This window comes from Nannobrachium achirus (assembly GCF_963921795.1).
Source record: "Nannobrachium achirus genome assembly, chromosome: 16".
In the NCBI taxonomy this organism is placed as follows: domain Eukaryota; kingdom Metazoa; phylum Chordata; class Actinopteri; order Myctophiformes; family Myctophidae; genus Nannobrachium; species Nannobrachium achirus.
The window spans coordinates 39,670,699-39,688,947 of record NC_137823.1 but is presented as its reverse complement, the minus strand read 5'-3'; the positions used below and the strand labels follow the sequence as shown (position 1 = coordinate 39,688,947).

The 18,249-nt window shown below is 43.3% G+C and overlaps 1 protein-coding gene across 1 annotated transcript in view; it reads right to left on the bottom strand.

The window, feature by feature from the left end:
• ppp2r5a (protein phosphatase 2, regulatory subunit B', alpha isoform) overlaps window positions 1-18,249 on the bottom strand; it is a 111,209-nt gene that overhangs the window by 46,445 nt on the left and 46,515 nt on the right. The gene's annotated exons all lie outside the window — the stretch shown is intronic.

Genomic DNA, 18,249 nt, shown 5'->3' with positions numbered 1-18,249 from the left:
TGAAATATACATCAGAATGTTTGGAGCAAACATGTAGCTGTTAATATTATGGGCTCATTGGGCTGTATGCAGATAAATACATTTACTGCACCCAGCATTTAGCTAGTGGTCGTGTTGGAGCGCCTCAGTCCGCCAGCAGAGTTCATGTGCAACTTCTTCCAGAGAGATTGATTGATTGAAGACTTTATTAGAAGTTTGCATAGGAAAAGGTACAGTTTCATGACAGTACAGTTCACTGGTACAAGGTCAACTAAAAGGAGATCCTAGTAAGCTTTTCAGCTTATTTATATAGGAAACCTTTATGTATGACTCATATAACATTGAACAGATATAACTCCGTCATCATTTGCAAAAGGGCCCCCACCCCCCTCCTCGCAGGGGGGCCCCACAATTTTCAGGAATGATGTCAGCAAAGAAAAGGTAGAACGCAATGCATGTTTAGGTTTTCCTCTTGTCACTAGTAACAAAATAACTGCAGCTGAGCATAATTATACCCACAAGTCTCCCCTTCTCTTCCCCTCTCTCTGTTCTATTATTTCTGCTATGCCAGTCATGTGGATTAGATTTCTAACGGGACAATTTAACTCAAGAATAATTGCAAAAAAGATACAGTGTAGGGCCATCATGAATTCATGAAGGGTATTTGGGTGCATAATAAATAAAGGAGGTAGGCTAGTCTTAGTTTCAGGGCCGTGCAGCCCATACAGGCAAAATAGGCAGCCGCCTGGGTAGGGATGGGTATCGTTCACCTTTTAATCGATACCTTTTTCGATACCATTTTCGATACTTTTTATTTATTATTATTATTATAATTATTATTTGCCTTTTTCTATGGGCTATTTTATAGACGTTGGATCATTATCATAATAATAAACATTATAGGCTATTCTTGGCTATTTTCACAGTAACGAGTGTAGCCTACTAAAGCAGTCATTAAACTCTCAGTAGCCCAATTTTACAGATGCGACCGGCAAGGGGTGCATTCAAAAGTATCGAAACAAGGTATCGTTTGTTTTTACGTGAACCGATACCGATAGTATCGACGTCATTGAATCGATACCATTAAAAGTATCGCTGACGATACCCAACCCTACGCCTGGGGCCCCACACAGGCTGGGGGCCTCATGAGATTTTTTTTTTTTTTTAACTAACATGGGCATGGTGATTCAGCAGTGATTCATGGTGGTCCATTGGCTAATAAGTGTCAATTTAGGGGTCCTTGACATAAAAAGTGGTGTAACTTGGAGGGCGCTGGTTTAAGCTTCGCTTGTTTAGCCTTGGATCAAGACAGTCATAGGTCAGTCTTGTTAACTCAAATATTTACTTCTGGGGGTCCCTGGAACAAAATATTTTGGGATGGGCAGGCCATGGAGCCGCTCCGTGGACCAAATACATATCATTTGTGCATTTCCAGGGGTTAGCTGACATTTGGTGGGTGAACACTAGGCACAATCATTGTCATTTTGTGCCATACATTTTAGGCAGATTACCCCCCCGGACCCCCTGCGGCTTAACACATTAAGAAAACAACAAGCAACAAAACGTTATTATTGAAATATTCAATTCTAGTTTTTCAATTGATCCATAAGTCTCAATGTTAACTGGTCCGCTCAATAATGTGTCCGTGTAGAAACCGATCACAGAGCATTAGTTCCGGCCTATTTTAGTTCCGTCTCGATAAAACATTTTTTTTATTAAAGCTTATTAAATCTTCGGGTTCCTCGGGCATGGCAAGGAAGGGGTACAAAGGGGTATTTTTTTGGTTGAGTTAAGGCCCTACTTGATCATAGTACAGCGTCATACAAAAGCATCAAAAGTAGCAGATCCACAAGCTCCAAACACGTTTTCAGCTAGGTTTCTTTTGCAATTCTTTTTATTTGAAGTTATTTTCTTGTGTTTCTTATGTTTTTTTTTTCTTCACCTTATGTCTAAACATGCTAAACTGCACCTGTGGACCTACCAATGTGTTACCACTTTTGCACCTTACGCTTAACCCCATATAGTATCTGCTGGTCTTATGATATGTGTTATGTGTAGCCTAATAATGTATGTGGATATACAGCTACAAATCAAAAATGAGCTATAGCCTTAAATTGTATCAGCGCTTTTAGTGTTTTTTTTTTCTTTTACCATTTCCGCTCCCCTTCTCTCTCTCGAACCACAATTTCAGCTCTGTTCCATAAATGGAAGAGTAACTAACTCTTGCCAGTAACCAGTTCCCTGTGCTGTTCATTAGGACGGTTTGGCTTGAACAATACTCTCATTGGTGACAGACACAGCAACAACAACGTAGACTGGCCATCCATGTACAGTACAGGCCAGCGGCTCTCAACCTGTGGGCCGGGGGCTAAATAATTACAGTCCTGGTATTTTTTTCCTTTACAACTTAGAAAAATGAGTTTTCAAATAATAATTATAATAAGGTATATCAAACATATAATTTTCTGTCTGTCTGTCTGTCTGTCTGTCTGTCTGTCTGTCTGTCTGTCTGTCTGTCTGTCTGTCTGTCTGTCTGTCTGTCTGTCTGTCTGTCTGTCTGTCTGTCTGTCTGTCTGTCTGTCTGTCTGTCTGTCTGTCTGTCTGTCTGTCTGTCTGTCTGTCTGTCTGTCTGTCTGTCTGTCTGTCTGTCTGTCTGTCTGTCTGTCTGTCTGTCTGTCTGTCTGTCTGTCTGTCTGTCTGTCTGTCTGTCTGTCTGTCTGTCTGTCTGTCTGTCTGTCTGTCTGTCTGTCTGTCTGTCTGTCTGTCTGTCTGTCTGTCTGTCTGTCTGTCTGTCTGTCTGTCTGTCTGTCTGTCTGTCTGTCTGTCTGTCTGTCTGTCTGTCTGTCTGTCTGTCTGTCTGTCTGTCTGTCTGTCTGTCTGTCTGTCTGTCTGTCTGTCTGTCTGTCTGTCTGTCTGTCTGTCTGTCTGTCTGTCTGTCTGTCTGTCTGTCTGTCTGTCTGTCTGTCTGTCTGTCTGTCTGTCTGTCTGTCTGTCTGTCTGTCTGTCTGTCTGTCTGTCTGTCTGTCTGTCTGTCTGTCTGTCTGTCTGTCTGTCTGTCTGTCTGTCTGTCTGTCTGTCTGTCTGTCTGTCTGTCTGTCTGTCTGTCTGTCTGTCTGTCTGTCTGTCTGTCTGTCTGTCTGTCTGTCTGTCTGTCTGTCTGTCTGTCTGTCTGTCTGTCTGTCTGTCTGTCTGTCTGTCTGTCTGTCTGTCTGTCTGTCTGTCTGTCTGTCTGTCTGTCTGTCTGTCTGTCTGTCTGTCTGTCTGTCTGTCTGTCTGTCTGTCTGTCTGTCTGTCTGTCTGTCTGTCTGTCTGTCTGTCTGTCTGTCTGAAACAGCGTTTCTCCTCAGTGGCTGGAGCAATTGATCTGAAATCGCATCACCATTAGCATATGAACACACCTAACATAACTGTGAAGCCCGTTTGTCACTTTCACAAATCGTATGCTGTATATTAGCATTTTTATGGTGCATCTACTATCTATTCTGCATCTAGCATGAGGCCTATCTATTCTGCATCTAGCATGAGTCAACATGTTTAACCAGCTCTGTGTGTGTGTGTGTGTGTGTGTGTGTGTGTGTGTGTGTGTGTGTGTGTGTGTGTGTGTGTGTGTGTGTGTGCACGCGCAGGCGGGGGGGTGGGGGGGAGTGTCATGGCCCTGTTACAGATTGTTGTCCAAAAATCATGCAGATCAGTAGTAGTACACAGTATCTCTATAGTCTATAGCCAAACGAAACGGGTATTTCTTACATTGATGCTCCTACATATTATCATGTAAGCACCAGTTAAAGTTACTTTCCATCCTTCATATACTGTGTACCCACAGTGCACCCCATAACCCACACACTGCACATCATTTCAGAGCTCATATCTTTGAACGGGTAAGGGCTAGTTTTCACTGATAGACGGAATAATAATGTGACCATTAATGTTAATTAATATGAAAAGAAAACAAAAAAAGTCTGCAATGAGCTCAATATAAATATACATAACGCAATATATCGGTATCAGCCGATTTCACCTTGCATATTATCGGATATCGACATCGGCCAAAATGTCAACGTTGTGCATCTCTACTGAGATTGTCAAGTGGGCCCGGATCCAAAAAAGAAGATTGAGAAAGAACCGCTACAGTAGGCTTGTTATGTAGCTTTGTCCGCTGCTACGGTGCTGAACACAGCAGCACAAGCCACCCCACCAGTCTACAGCAAATTGCTTCGCAGCATCCCGTTGGCAGATGTGGAGGCAGATGAATAAAACAGGAGCCACTCTCCCCTGTTCGTTCTCATTGCTATATTGCTTTTTGCCTTCCCCTGGTGTGAAGCACCTCATTGGACAGGGGTGCTTAGGTCATGCTACTCCTATGTCCCTGTGCGTAGCCAAGCGGGGCATTATGCCCTACATGATGCCTACCGTACCCAACAGAGAGCCACTGGAAGTCTAAGGCTCACTCTCAACACACAAGCAATGCATCCAGTCTGAAGAACTGCTTAAAGGGAGAGTTCTATCGATTTACTCACCCCATGGAGACTGGAATTCAATTGGATATGTTTTTGGTTTTGTCGCATTCCTGAGGCAATCATTTTATGACCAGCAGTGGTTCCCTATGGCAGGGGTTCCCCATTTTTTTTGTCTCAGGGCACCCCATCAATATTTTTTTAATCCGAGGCACCCCTACATTATAATTTTCACTCCCAGCACCTTATATTTATAGCATATCGTCGTTGTCGGGTGGAAACCTTGTATGTCCAAAACCGTTGAGATAACAGCCATTTTGGTTAGAACTGACAGAAAATAACTTTGTACTTCTAGTTTAAAACGATACTAAATATTTCTTCAAGTGTCCAAATAAATTCCAAATATTATCAAATGATCTCGCGGCACCCCTGGACTGCCGTCGCGGCACCCCAGGGTGCCCCGTCACCCACTTTGAAAACCCCTGCCCTATGGAGACTAGAGTTCTCAACGGGCATGAAAATTAAGGCCCGGCCCTAACTGGGCCCTAAATGGGCAGGCCCGAGGCCCTACCCGGCCCTACTAGTTAGCATACCTTTTAGGCCCTACCCTACCCTAAATGTCGGGTCGGGTTCGGGTATGGTCGGGTTCTCATTACTCTATCACAGAGTAATAGTAATAAAATAATAATAAAAAATATCTTTTCTTTTTTCATTGAGCCCGAGCCCTACCCGGCCCGACTAATTAGCATACATTTTAGGCCCTACCCTACCCTAAATGTCGGGTCGGGTTCGGGTATGGTCGGGTTCGGGCAGAATTTGAGAACTCTAATGGAGACACAAAGAGTCTCCTCAAACTATTGGCTTAGGAATGCGACAAACACAAAAAAATATATCCATGATTTCAAGTCTCCATGGGGTGAGTAATCGATAGAAAAATACATTTTGGGGTTGAACTATGCCATTATCCCCCGGAAACAACCTTTTTTGACAAATCACAACGCTTGTTTCATTCACGGAGCCTCAGTGTCAATTCCCTGGGTGGTACTTCCACAAAGTTCTGGTACTCCCATTTAGACACTCAACCAGCTACTGTAGGTCCTGCCCAGCCTGACCTTAAAGGGGAAGACCACCCATTTTCAATTTTGAACTATGTCAATGTGATGACATCACACTGTTGTACTTTACAATACAAACCCCAAAATCAATCTTCCAGTTCTAGGCAACACAAAAGCGGGGGAACTTTTTTTTCTATTTCCACTCAACTCCTCTAAGGTATATTAATGACATAGTTCAATATTGAAAATGGGTGGTCTTCCCCTTTAAGTCTAGTTGTGACAATGGATGTTTTAAAATAGTAATAGTGACACATTTAAGGATGAACAAAAGAAATATCAGATTTCCTAGGAAATATTCGACAAATGACTCTATGCCCATTGGCCACCCATAACAATTGTCAGTGTGCTGTAATGGTCTAGGTCTCTTGACATGCATAGTGCAAAACAATGGGTTATGTAATTCAGCGCGCGTTATCACACACACACACACACACACACACACACACACACACACACACACACACACACACACACACACACACACACACACACACACACACACACACACACACACACACACACACACACACACACACACACACACACGTTAGGCATGCCCTTTTCAGTGTTCCAGTCAACACTCAACATGACAGGAACGCAGGAATGTTGAATGATGTACAGAACACGAAGAGAGACTGAAAGAGCTGCAACAACTTTAAAACTGGCGTCCCTACTTTCGGCATGTCATATGTGAAAATGGAATACAACAATAAAAAGTGTGTACACCTTGTGCCAGTTCTACTGAAGCAACATAATCATAGATTACTAACCAGTAAGACTCCCAAAGGGTGAGAAGCGAGGTCGCGCTGAAACAACAGAGACTGACACAATATGTCCATACATGGGCATTCCCAGATATGGGCTTAATTCATGACATCAGGACTCTCCATACTGTATATGGGCATAAAAGGGACAAACACGGAACTCATTTTCAAGTGTGACTCGCGTTGCAGTTGGTTGTTTAAGTTGGTTGTTTAAGTTGGACCATATTTTCCCAAATATGGAGATGACATCTGACATCAGAGATGTCTGACGTCATAGACCACATGAGACTATCACAATATGTCCATATATGGGGCTTAGAGTGACGCACGCACATGATCCGCAGGTTTTCATACTAAGTGCGACCTACGGTCGCAATAATCATCTATGGTCCCTTCATATTCACCGCCCATCGCAACATTATAGACATGATGAGCAGATTAGATTAAAACTGCTTATTGGTTTCTTCCGTCTGTAAAAGCCTTTTCACACACTACTACGGTGACACCGGTGCCCTAATATAGAACGCTTAATGTGAACGTTGTGTAGCTAGCCTTTTGACTTGAGACTTCATCTTATTAGGAGGCCAGCTGTCTACAGGTTCTAAGGTTATTCACCCCATGGTGTCCTAGTACTACACAGAGGCTTGTACACTTCTATGATGACCAGCTATATTAACCAGTTAAACCCTCTATACTTGACCGGAGAGGGCTTTGTACTTGTCTTGGTGTGCTGTTTTTTTCCCCCTCAACACCAAACTTCTTTGCCAAATATAGTGTGTGCGTGCACCCGAGTGTGTGTGTGTGTGTGTGTGTGTGTGTGTGTGTGTGTGTGTGTGTGTGTGTGTGAAAGAGTGTGAGTGAGAGAGAGATGAAACATAAAAGGGAATAATGGCTCAAGCATCCTCAAACCATTCCCCCCTCATGTCCCTGTCACACATGAAAGGGCCAATTCAATCAAAAACGGTTTGAGAAGCTATTTCTTTTTAATATAACATAATGTCTCTAATTGCAACAGAGCGGGGGCCAAAGGAAGGTACTGTAAACCTGGTGGTTCCATTATAGATGAAAAACCTGTCTTGTTTATGTAATCTCTCAACAGGCTCAATGATCAAAGCATAGCTGGCCCAGCCAGCATAATAATGGACCGGCCATCTCTTCATTACCATGTGATGTCCAGCAGTGGTGTGTACAGTAACTAAGTACATGTACTTGTCTCAAGTAGTGTACTTAAGTACATCTTTGAGATATTTTTACTTTACTAGATTATTTCCAATTTTCTGTACTTTTACTTCTACTCCGCTACATCTCAGAGGCTAATATTATTACTCCATTTTAATATTGTGATTGTGAGCTGGTAAAGCTGCCATTTTCAAAAGATTTGTATATATTTTGGACATTCGAAAAGTTATGAAATGGGACATTCTGCAGACATTCTACTTTTGGTACTTTAAGTACATTTGATGCCAATACCTTTGTACTTTAACTCAAGTAACTTTTGTATTGCAGACTTTTACTTGTAACAACACAGTATTTTTACGCAGTATTGATGCTTTTACTTAAGTAAAAGTACTATGCTTTGCTCCGATGTCCAGAGAGTGAAGAGAGTCTCCACCTGGCCTGTGTCTGTGAAGGCGCAGCTGCAGCTGCCAAAGGGTCTAATGTTGCTGACATGCAACACCCGGATACAATGGGGAGTCATTGGGGACGTCGTCATTATGAACCCTCTGTTACACTGGAACCCAGTCAACCTGCTGTGTACCCAACACCACCACCACACCAACAGGGCCATAGACATAGAAAGGTAGATGCCTCCTTCGGCTCTGGGGTATATCCATCGCGGGACTCGGCGACCGATCGTTTCCGGTCTTTCCCACATGCGTCACACATACATTTGGGAAGTTGGCAGGTGGGGTCTGGTCTTTTCGTACGCAGCCTCTAAGAACAGGCTGAGCCGTGCAAACGGAACTGGATGGAAGCAGTCCAATAAAGCTCTGTTGCAGGGGTCTTCAACGTTTTCAGGCAAAGGACCCCTTAGTCGAGAGAGAGATGAAGCAGGGGCCCCCACAATCTTCTCATAGATTCCATATAGTTTCATCGTTTGACAGCATGATCATCGGTGTGTTTTGGATTCATGTCAATTTGTATTTTCAGATATTTAACCACATGAACCGTCAATACTTAATAAACTTTACCTTTCACTCTGTTCTTAGTCTGCTCTTTTTCCCCTCTACACCAAACCTCTTTGCCAAAAATAGGCGATCTACAAGCTCACAACGCCTCGCGCTGCGAGGCGTTGACCGTTGAGAGCTTGTAGATCTGCTATTTTTGGCGACGGTTCTCAGAATATGAACGGTTCCAGTGGTTAATATAGAAAAGGAGAAAAAAAAGCTTCTATCACACAAAGATTTGGAGGACCCCCTGTAGTAACTCTGAGGACCCCCTATAGGTCCCGGGCCCACTGTTGAAGACTCCTGCTCTGTAAGTGAATGAGAGAAAAGTTAATTTGAGAAAAGTGCTTGGGACCGTCAATTTTTGAATTCAGCGCACAAAAATACCCCTAGGTGCAAATTTTCACGCTTTCTGCCGGAAGTGAACACCTTTTTCACATATTTCTCCCACTACAGTAGTCACTTTGACTGGCAGCGTGAGCGTGGTCTCCGGCACTCCCAGACGTCCAGCCTCCAGTTGTTGCACGTCGCTCCAATGAACAGCAGCGGCGGATGAGGCATCTAGCTTTTTGAAGCGGTGAAAGCTGCTTCCAAGGAGTGGCTTTGTGTGTCCCGTTCATGTCCATATATGGTCATTTCAGTCCAGAATGAACAGGTTTTATCTGTCCCTTACATCCAGAATATTATGTGTGTAATGTCCATCCCGGTCTGATGATTGGATGATTAAAAATGTCCAATGAGACCATACTTTGAGGATTGGTCAAGCTTCACATGACAATTCGGCCCTCCAGATAAAATCATTCATTCATTCAGAATTGGAAGAATGTATAGATCACAGAGTTCGTAGCTCTAGAACATTTAGTATAAAAGTTCACCGCGTCACTTCGAACCGAGGTTTGATTTTTACATCTATGAACAGGACGCTGTTTGGGGACCGGATCAGGATGCATGAATATGGGGGACAGGCCAAGGCTTGTTAACAGGATCAAGGTAACAAGTTCAAGGACGACAAGGAGTAAAACAATATTTTGTTCTGGTTCCTCAGACATTGTAGCAAAATCAATAATACATTTGAGTAATCAAGTAAGACAACAGTTTGACCACTGTCCTAGCACTTGCAGTGCTGGAAGAACATTTTAAAGTTGTGAAAATAGCTACAAAGAGATTGTAGATCGGCTATTTGACCCATTTAAAAATGTTAATTTTTTTTCATTTTTTTCAAAATAGTAAAAGAAATAGCAAGACAAGACAGCTAGTGTCCTTGGCATTGTTCAACACACAGATGAGGTTGCCTTTGGCCACAGAAAATAAGTAGCAAAACTTTAACACTTAAGCCCACTTTCCCCACCCATAAATAAAATATTTACCTATAATGACAGACCCCAAAATGGCAAGGTTGAAAAAAACAAGAAGCCCCCCGAAAAAGGTGATGAGAACGGCTGTGCATGGAACAGAAATGAGAAATAAAACATATGCCTGACCATCTCATTTGACTCTCAGCCGGATGCATTTATGTCCATCTGCAAACTTGTAGATTGTGTGAACATTGCAGTTCAATATGCAAACTGTCTGCTAACCACACACAGCAGACACACAGAGAGGTTGCCTGTCTTCCCTGAGTCATTCAGTGTTGGAAGTTACGAGGTTGACTGTTTTTCCCTCCGAGTCAATGTTGGAAGCAGGGACATGCTGGCCATTGGGAAAAGCGGGACAACTCCCGAACGTCCGGTTCATTCCCTGCCGGTCCAGGCCAGCCATTAGGAAAAAAAAAAATCACACCTGTGTGAACTGAGCGGTGGTCGTGGAGGCTGCGCAACAGCAAAACAAATATATATATATACCTGTATATATATATAATAAAAATCACACCCGTGTGAAGTGGAGCTGTGTGTGTGTGTGTGTGTGTGTGTGTGTGTGTGTGTGTGTGTGGATCATGTGTACCGATTTTTGTGACATTTGAAGAAAATATGTAGGAAAAGGAGCAAAAAGTGTGTTTTGGAGAAAATTCAAGATGGCGGAAAATCTATCATGGCGCAAATGGGCGTGGCCTATATGGGGAGATGCGTCATGACCCAAGGAATCCAGGGAAAAAATATTTTTAATTTTCCGACCTACGGTTCAAGAGTTACAGGCCAAAACGTAAAGTGGGGTGTTATGGCGCCACCATGCGGCCAAATGACACAATTATTTTTTATTTAATCCTTGAAATCATTATGAACCTCCTCTCCAAGTCTTGAAACTCTAGCCCCTATGGTTTGCGAGAGACAAATAATTGAATGTGAGTTTTTGCGATTCCCATTATAAGTCAATGGGGAAAATTAATTCACTAATAAATTAATATCAATTAAACTATAGAACCTTTCTCTTAGCAAGTTACTAGCCCACGATTCCCGAGTAAGCCGGTCGATTTGACATATGGCGCGAGTGTGTGGTGGCAAAACTGTGGGACTAGTAGCGTGCCGAAGTTTAGGAAGTTCAGGCTACATACACACAGACACACACACAGACAGACAGACAGACAGACCCACACGGCCACGTATAGGGAGCCTGTGTTTCACACAGCTCCAAAAATATTAAAACAATATTAAACAAAATATTAATAATAAAATGCATGTCACTCAGGCCGCCACTGGTATCCATCCTGTGTGTGTGTGTGTGTGTGTGTGTGTGTGTGTGTGTGTGTGTGTGTGTGTGTGTGTGTGTGTGTCTGGTCTGGCCTGAACAACAGCGCCCCTCCCTTTACATGTGTGGTCAAAAAAGGTACTGACAGGCTACAGACAGACAGACAGACAGACACGGAGACATACCCACACACACGGCCACGTATAGGAGCGTTGTGACCACCGCTCAAAAAATGTCGGCCTTCGTTCCCTTTTGGGGGCTGGGCGGCCATTCGGCCAACAAAGTAAATTGTCACTGTCGGGCAGAAACCTCGTATCTCCAAGTTTCAAATTTGTACATTTTTTCGCAAAGCAAAGCCCTGCTTCATCATACAAGGCTGTCGCACAAAAGTAGTGAAAACAGCAGATCTACAAGCACACAACGCCTCGTGTGCAAAGCTTTGTGTGCTTGTAGATCGGCTGTTTTCACTAGTTTAAATCACTTTTAAAATGGCTTTGGACATACAAGGTTTCCACCCGACAATGACGAAATATAATCATAACTCATGATCTGAAATGGCAAATCTTTGAGTAGTAGCAGCGCTATAGATAGCGCGCAATGAGGGCCTCTACAACTCTTTTTCCCGGGCTGAATCAGGGGCCCAGCATGTCCCTGGATGGAAGGTATGATTTGGGATTATTATTACGTCTGGGCCGGCAGCTAATCTGAGGTCTCGACTCAGCAGAGCGCACACAGAGACACACACTGACATTCTTTCCTATTCAGCCGTACGTAATCTGCACGACGTGCTGAATCACTGGGCAGCAGTGGCTGCAACACTGTGCTTCTAAACACTGTGAGTCACCCACCGCTGGCCTTCGAGGGACAGCAGGGTAATCCATGTCTGCTGGCCTGCAGGTAGACGTGCAACAGGCCAGGGTGGTCCGTCCTGGCTGTTTACCGAGACCACTCTGTAGGCCTGTAACAATTATTACATAATCGTCTAATTGCAATTATGACATAATCCCAATTATTCTGTCCTAATCGTCATAATCGTTTCCATGTTGAAAAAACGTTCATATATTTTCAAATATCTTCAAAAATAGTGGAAATAGCTGATCTACAAGCTCACAACGTGTCGCATCGCGACGCGTTGTGAGCTTGTAGATCGGCTATTTCCACTATGAATGTTCTTTTTGAAGTATAAAGTTGTCAAATATGTCATTCATTTCTTTGTATATTACGGTTATGTGTCATATCTGCCATGTGCAACTTCAAAGCCTAAAAGCCAAACAGAAATGTAATTGTCAGCGAGAAAAACACAATTAAATCGTTAATCGCCATTGAGTGACAATTAATCGTCGTGTAAAATGTCATAATCGTGACAGCCCAACCGACATACAAGTGTCTGTTCTGCAGGCTGAGTGGGCCACGAGATGCCTCTGGTGTAATGCATTAACTTGCAGACACGTGCATGTGTTTATGTATATGTCACGGTTTGTTAGAGAAACAGGACGGTCGAGAAACGGAGCACTCGTCGTGCAGCACGGGGCGGAACGGAGCCGCTCGATTGTCCACGACATTGCAAGCGGCGCGCAGGCCAGCGGACCTTGGTCCTGCTCTTCGCCCCGAGCACCGCAGGTGCGAGTGGCCGCGAAGAGCGGGCCAGGGCCGCGCGGCCGGCGGAGCGCCGCGCGAGTTACGAAGCCGTGGTGAATGCAATCGTTATATTTATGCCCAGGCCGTAAGGCCTGGGCAAGCCCACGATAAACGCCCTGTCCAAGTGACTACAATGGAGCTAATGGCTAGGCTAGGCTAGGCTAGGCTAGTAAATAAAGAAAGAGTCGCAAACGAGTGACGTCAGCGCCTTCACTAGTGAATGGCTGTCGCATTATAACTCTATGGGCTGTCGTCGCCACCTGGTGGTGATTGGTGTGTGGTGAACGACAAAACAAGCGCTCTTACATAGAACGTCCTGAGTTACCCAAACATCCGGTAACATATACATCTCTCAGGGGGATAAGTGAGGTTTCCTAAAATGTGGTAACCTAAAGTGCTTTCAGGCCAAATAGCCAATCTACAAGGTCACAACACGTCGCGGTAGGACCCGTTGTGAGCTTGTATATTTTTTTTATGTTGGACACTGGCGCTCAAACAAATATAATCAGGTTTCAGAGAGCAGGATGGCATGATGGCATACAAGTATTAAACTAGGAAATTGCGTCAAAGCAATCAGTGGAAACTCTCAATTTGGCCTGCCCATTCCTGCCAACCTAAGCACCCCCCCCCCCCCCCCCCACACACACACACACACACACCCCAACATGCATGTCTCATCATGTCAACCGCTGTGCGAGGCTCAATGCGCTTACCCTGCCAAGTAGGTTAAACCTAATTGACAAGAGGGAGAGGTCACGTTTGTTTTCACTGTGACTGCATGCGTTCCAGCGGGGTGGTGGTGGTGGTGGGTGCATGCGGCACGGCAGGGGAAGAGGAAAGGATGACAGAGGTGGATCAAAAGAAAGTTCTGGAGGGACGGAGCTCTCGCTGGCGGTGAGCGCGCTAATTCAAACCCCACTGATTCAATTCAAAGATGCTGATTTGAGTTTATCTGGCGGCGAGGATGTGTTTGATGATCACAGCAGCGAGTGTGTTGTCGAGCACCGTGAACTTCTTCCTGGTTGCTAAAGCCCTGTTTGGTATTCCTGGGCCAATTAAGCCCCATAATGTGATGTGTGTCATAGGACAAAAATATACTGCCGCTGTGGGGTTGACACCAATGTATGTCCAAAAAGTTTACTTTTCAGGAAATGGATCCAATGTTTCTTTTTTTATTTCTTTTTTATTTAAACCCCCTGTTTTCCTCACAACATAATCGCTAAAATATGCTATAAATATAAGGTGCTTGAAGTGAAAATTATGAATATATTGTAGGGGTGCCTCGGGTGAAAAAAATATTTATAGGGGTGCCAAAAAAAGTTGCTTAAGGCATAGAAAGGGAAAAATTTGTCTTTTTAAGCAGACCTTTGCATTACACTGCCATACGATGAATTATGAAATAGGGCATTCATGAAGAAAGGCCGCAAGAAGAACGTGGAAAACAGCCGACTATGCGTAGCGTCATGACACGTGAGCTTCTGTATCCTATCAGACCCTGTAATTTCTGAAAATTATTTCTATTTTGACATGTTTTGTGTCTTATGCCAGTGGTTCTCAACCTGTGGGTCGGTCCCCAAATTATTTTGCGGGGTCCCCAGATGATTAACTTAATGTGCAACATTGTTTTCTCACTCAACAGTAAATAAACCAACATAAGTGTTAAGTGTATAGAGCAGGGGTGCCCAAAAGGTAGATTGTGGTCTACCAGTAGATCACAAAGGCTGTCCAGGTAGACCACATGACATGCCCCTAAAATACAGTAAAATTATATGTACAGTATAATTAAAAAACCCTCTTTTTGACATCTGTCAATTAAGGTTACTTGATTGATTGACATCAGAAGGGCCTGTCAGCTCCCTTCATGGCTTCTAGGCAAACCCCCCAATGCGAGTCAGTAGCCGTGCAAGGAACCTGAAAACCTACCACTTCCAGTTCAGTGTGCCGCTATTCCAAAGCCCCCTCAGGTAATCTTTTGCGGGGTGGGTAGATCATGTCGAGCTGGTCATTTTAAAAGTAGCTCTCAAGTCCAAAAAGTGTGGGCACCCCTGGTATAGAGGGTATCTGCACATTTCTAAAGTGACAATTTAAGGACTTACCGTAATAATACATCTAAAATGACAAATTAAACATTGGCCAAATTGTCAAATATTAGAGGCAGGAATTGTGAAAATAGCCAATTTACATGCTCACAATGCCTCGCAGCCCGAGGCGTTGTGAGCATGTAGATCTGATATTTTCACAATAGAACTGTCCTAAACAAAAAGTAATTCCTCAACACTTAGTGCTCGTCAGGGTGGGGGCTCCCCAGTTAAAATATAACTATTTTGGGGGTCGCAGCGTGGAAAGGTTAAGAACCACTGTCTTATGCAACAGTTGCACACTTTAAATACACTCCTTCGTGGAGTGATTTGCTGATGGTTCACAGTTTTGATCATGCACCACCCACCACCCCCACCATGCATGATGAGAGAGAAAAAAACCTGTTCCCAGCAGAGCGTTTTCTTCTGAGAGCCATTTGGACTCAAAAAGGTTCCCCGGAGCGTGGAGCACACATGATGCAGAAATGATTGTCCGTGACAGATAATGTCGGTTGCAGAAAATAGACCGTGATGCCACGCCCACTGCTCTTATATCAAAGGTCCTCCTGTCCCGAGTCACGTCAGAGAAATCACTCTGACTCGGGACAGATCATCTAAAATTACAGTAAAAAGGCCAACATGGCGGACATGCATGAAACGCATCGTTGCTGTCGGGCAGAAACCTCAAATCTCGAAATCTAAACTTTTTGTGTTTTTTCGTAAATGAATGCCCTACTTGATCATACTGTAGCGTCACAAAAAAATAAAACAAAATCAAATACAGCAGATCTCCGAGCTTGAAAGGCAGCTCGTCAATCTGCTATTTTTTTAATATATTTTCGAATTTGAATCCTGAAAAAAGTAAGTTTTAGACATACGAGGTTTCCACCAGACAGTGACGATATTCCATAATGGCAAAAGAATAGCAGATCTACAAGCTCACTAAACGATACCACGTGACGCGTTGTGAGCAAACAGCTATTTTCATTTTTTTGTATAATTTATTTAAATAGGGTTGGTGGTTAAATATGGCCCAGCATGAATTACAGCCAGCATGGGTTCTGCTACCGCATATCACACTGCAAAATGCATGACTCACACTTAAAGACACTGCAGTGCAGTTGATCACATAATGAAGCTAATGAAGTATGATAAATACATTTGAAGTTTTTTGGTTTAAATTGTGTGTATAGATGCGTACGAGTGTCATGTCATGATCCCTAGTCAACAAACGGAAGTGTAAATAATCACGTATTACCAACAAGAAACTAGGATAGCAGGCAGTGTTCATTTCGTTGTCTAAAACTATGATGAAAGTTTTTCGTCAACTATGTTTTTTCACTGACGAAAACTAAATAAAAGGTTATGATGAATAAAACTATGACTAGCATATATTGACAATTGTCAACTAATCTAGACTAACATGTTAGGGAGGGACTAGTAGTGAAGAGGAGATCCAGTAGAATTAAGACAAGTCATTTTATGTTTGGTTGCGCTTGGGTTGCACTTGGGTGTTGCAGATTCACAAGCTTGTCAATCTGCTATTTTATGGCTTTAAGAGGTTTCTGCCCGAGAGCAATGACGTATGAGTGCCACAGTACTTATGTAACAAGTGCTACGAGAGGAAAGTGACTTGAATTAAACGTTTCCTAAAAGGTTACTGCATCAAAGACGGTGAGGGAGGTGGATCAAGGTGGCAGTGACCACTTCCAAAGACCTCCTGACCGTAACCAGTGACAGTAAATGAAGAGTAATGAACAGTGGCGACTTAAACAGATCCACCTGGTATGATGACATCCATCCACAGCAGAGTAGGTTCAGACGAGGGCAAAAGGATGAATGTGATTAAAAGCGGTTGTGTGTGGGAAAGTTTTATCAGGCCTTGTGTCGGCCCTTTATTGTCTAAGTGCGTGCTTGTTTCTGATATAACAGCGTCATGTTCTAGTCTGCAAATAAATCTCTGTGAAAAACAGAGGAACAAATGAAATCTTTTTCTCCTATTAGCCTTGTACAAGAAGGGGTGGTCATGTATTGCTGTGGAACTAGCTGTGGTACCATGGCTGTTACTAATTCTTTCATCAAGCTGGAGCCGTTCTGATCTCAATCAGCTGTTTTTCACCAGCTGGTCTCATCTCAGAACTTCCGCCTGATGTCGGTACAGCTCACACATCAGCTGTGAGTCGTCTGGTTTTTGATGCACTGCAGCTCAGTGATTCTTAACCTTTTTTATTTCAAGGATGCCGCCAGTTTGATATGAATTACTCCGCTGCAACCACAATTGAAGCAACACTCCCCCCCATCTCTCCAGCTCTTCTGTGGACAGAATATACGTTAGGATACCAATTTTATCCAGTCAGGAGAGAGAACCCCACAAAGATTCAGCTTAAATTAAATTCACAGTGTCCCACTTCGAATTTTGACTTCTCTTTTTTTTACTCACCACTTTTTCACTCGTCTCTCCCCTGATTGGATAAAACTGTTACCTTGACCTGAATATTTATTTCATGTTTACTAAAGAACTTGAGAGACTATTTGCTTCTTGCTTTTTTGGGAATGTTTTTTGGAAGATGTTTTGAAATTAAAAACTAAAATGTGGGAAACAAAAAATTAAGGGACCCATAGAAATGTGTCCGCGACCCACAAATGGGTCCCGAACCAGTGTGGGAAACAGTGCACTCCACTCCACCATGTTGGTGATCTTTTTCAATGACTCCACCAGCGCGGGGAATACCATTCTCAACATCAAACTATGTCATTAACACATTGGACTCCAAAATTAACTTCTTCAGAGCCACCGCTGACTAATATGGCTGCTTGTTTACGATGGCGAGTGGACGGAGCGGAAAGAAGAAAGCAGTGAATTGAGCTAAGCACCATGGGATACTGTATGTAGTGTTAACTCACTTACTGCCAATTTAAAATGCCCCTCGAGTGGCACTAGTGCCAGAAGCCTCCATAGACTCCCATGTAATTTATAGTGCACAGATCATGCACGCCCATGCACAGATCATGCACCATGTTTGTGCAGGCTGTTCACAGCTTTCAAACAAAAAAAAAAGATTGGAAATCCGTTCAGGCATTCATGATTTATCAGCCATAATGTTTTCTTCAGATGTAAACAAAAATGGCTGCCATGTTTGAAAGATGGGGTTGTATGGGGGGTGGAACATGCAAAATCGCGATTGAAATCATGTTTACTAGATTTAATTGGGTCCAAAAAAAAAAAAAAAAAAAAAAAAAAAAAAAAATTTCCTAAGTAAAAGTCGCCCAAAGTCGCTTGGCAGGGAACTCCATAGTGAGAAAGTTGCTCTAAAAGTCGCCTGGCACTGTATGAGTTAATGCGAAAACAGCTAAATATGTCTTTTTAGATACAATAAGCCAGCAGTTTCTTTTTACAGTAACACTTCTAGCCCCCAAAAGTCACATCCATC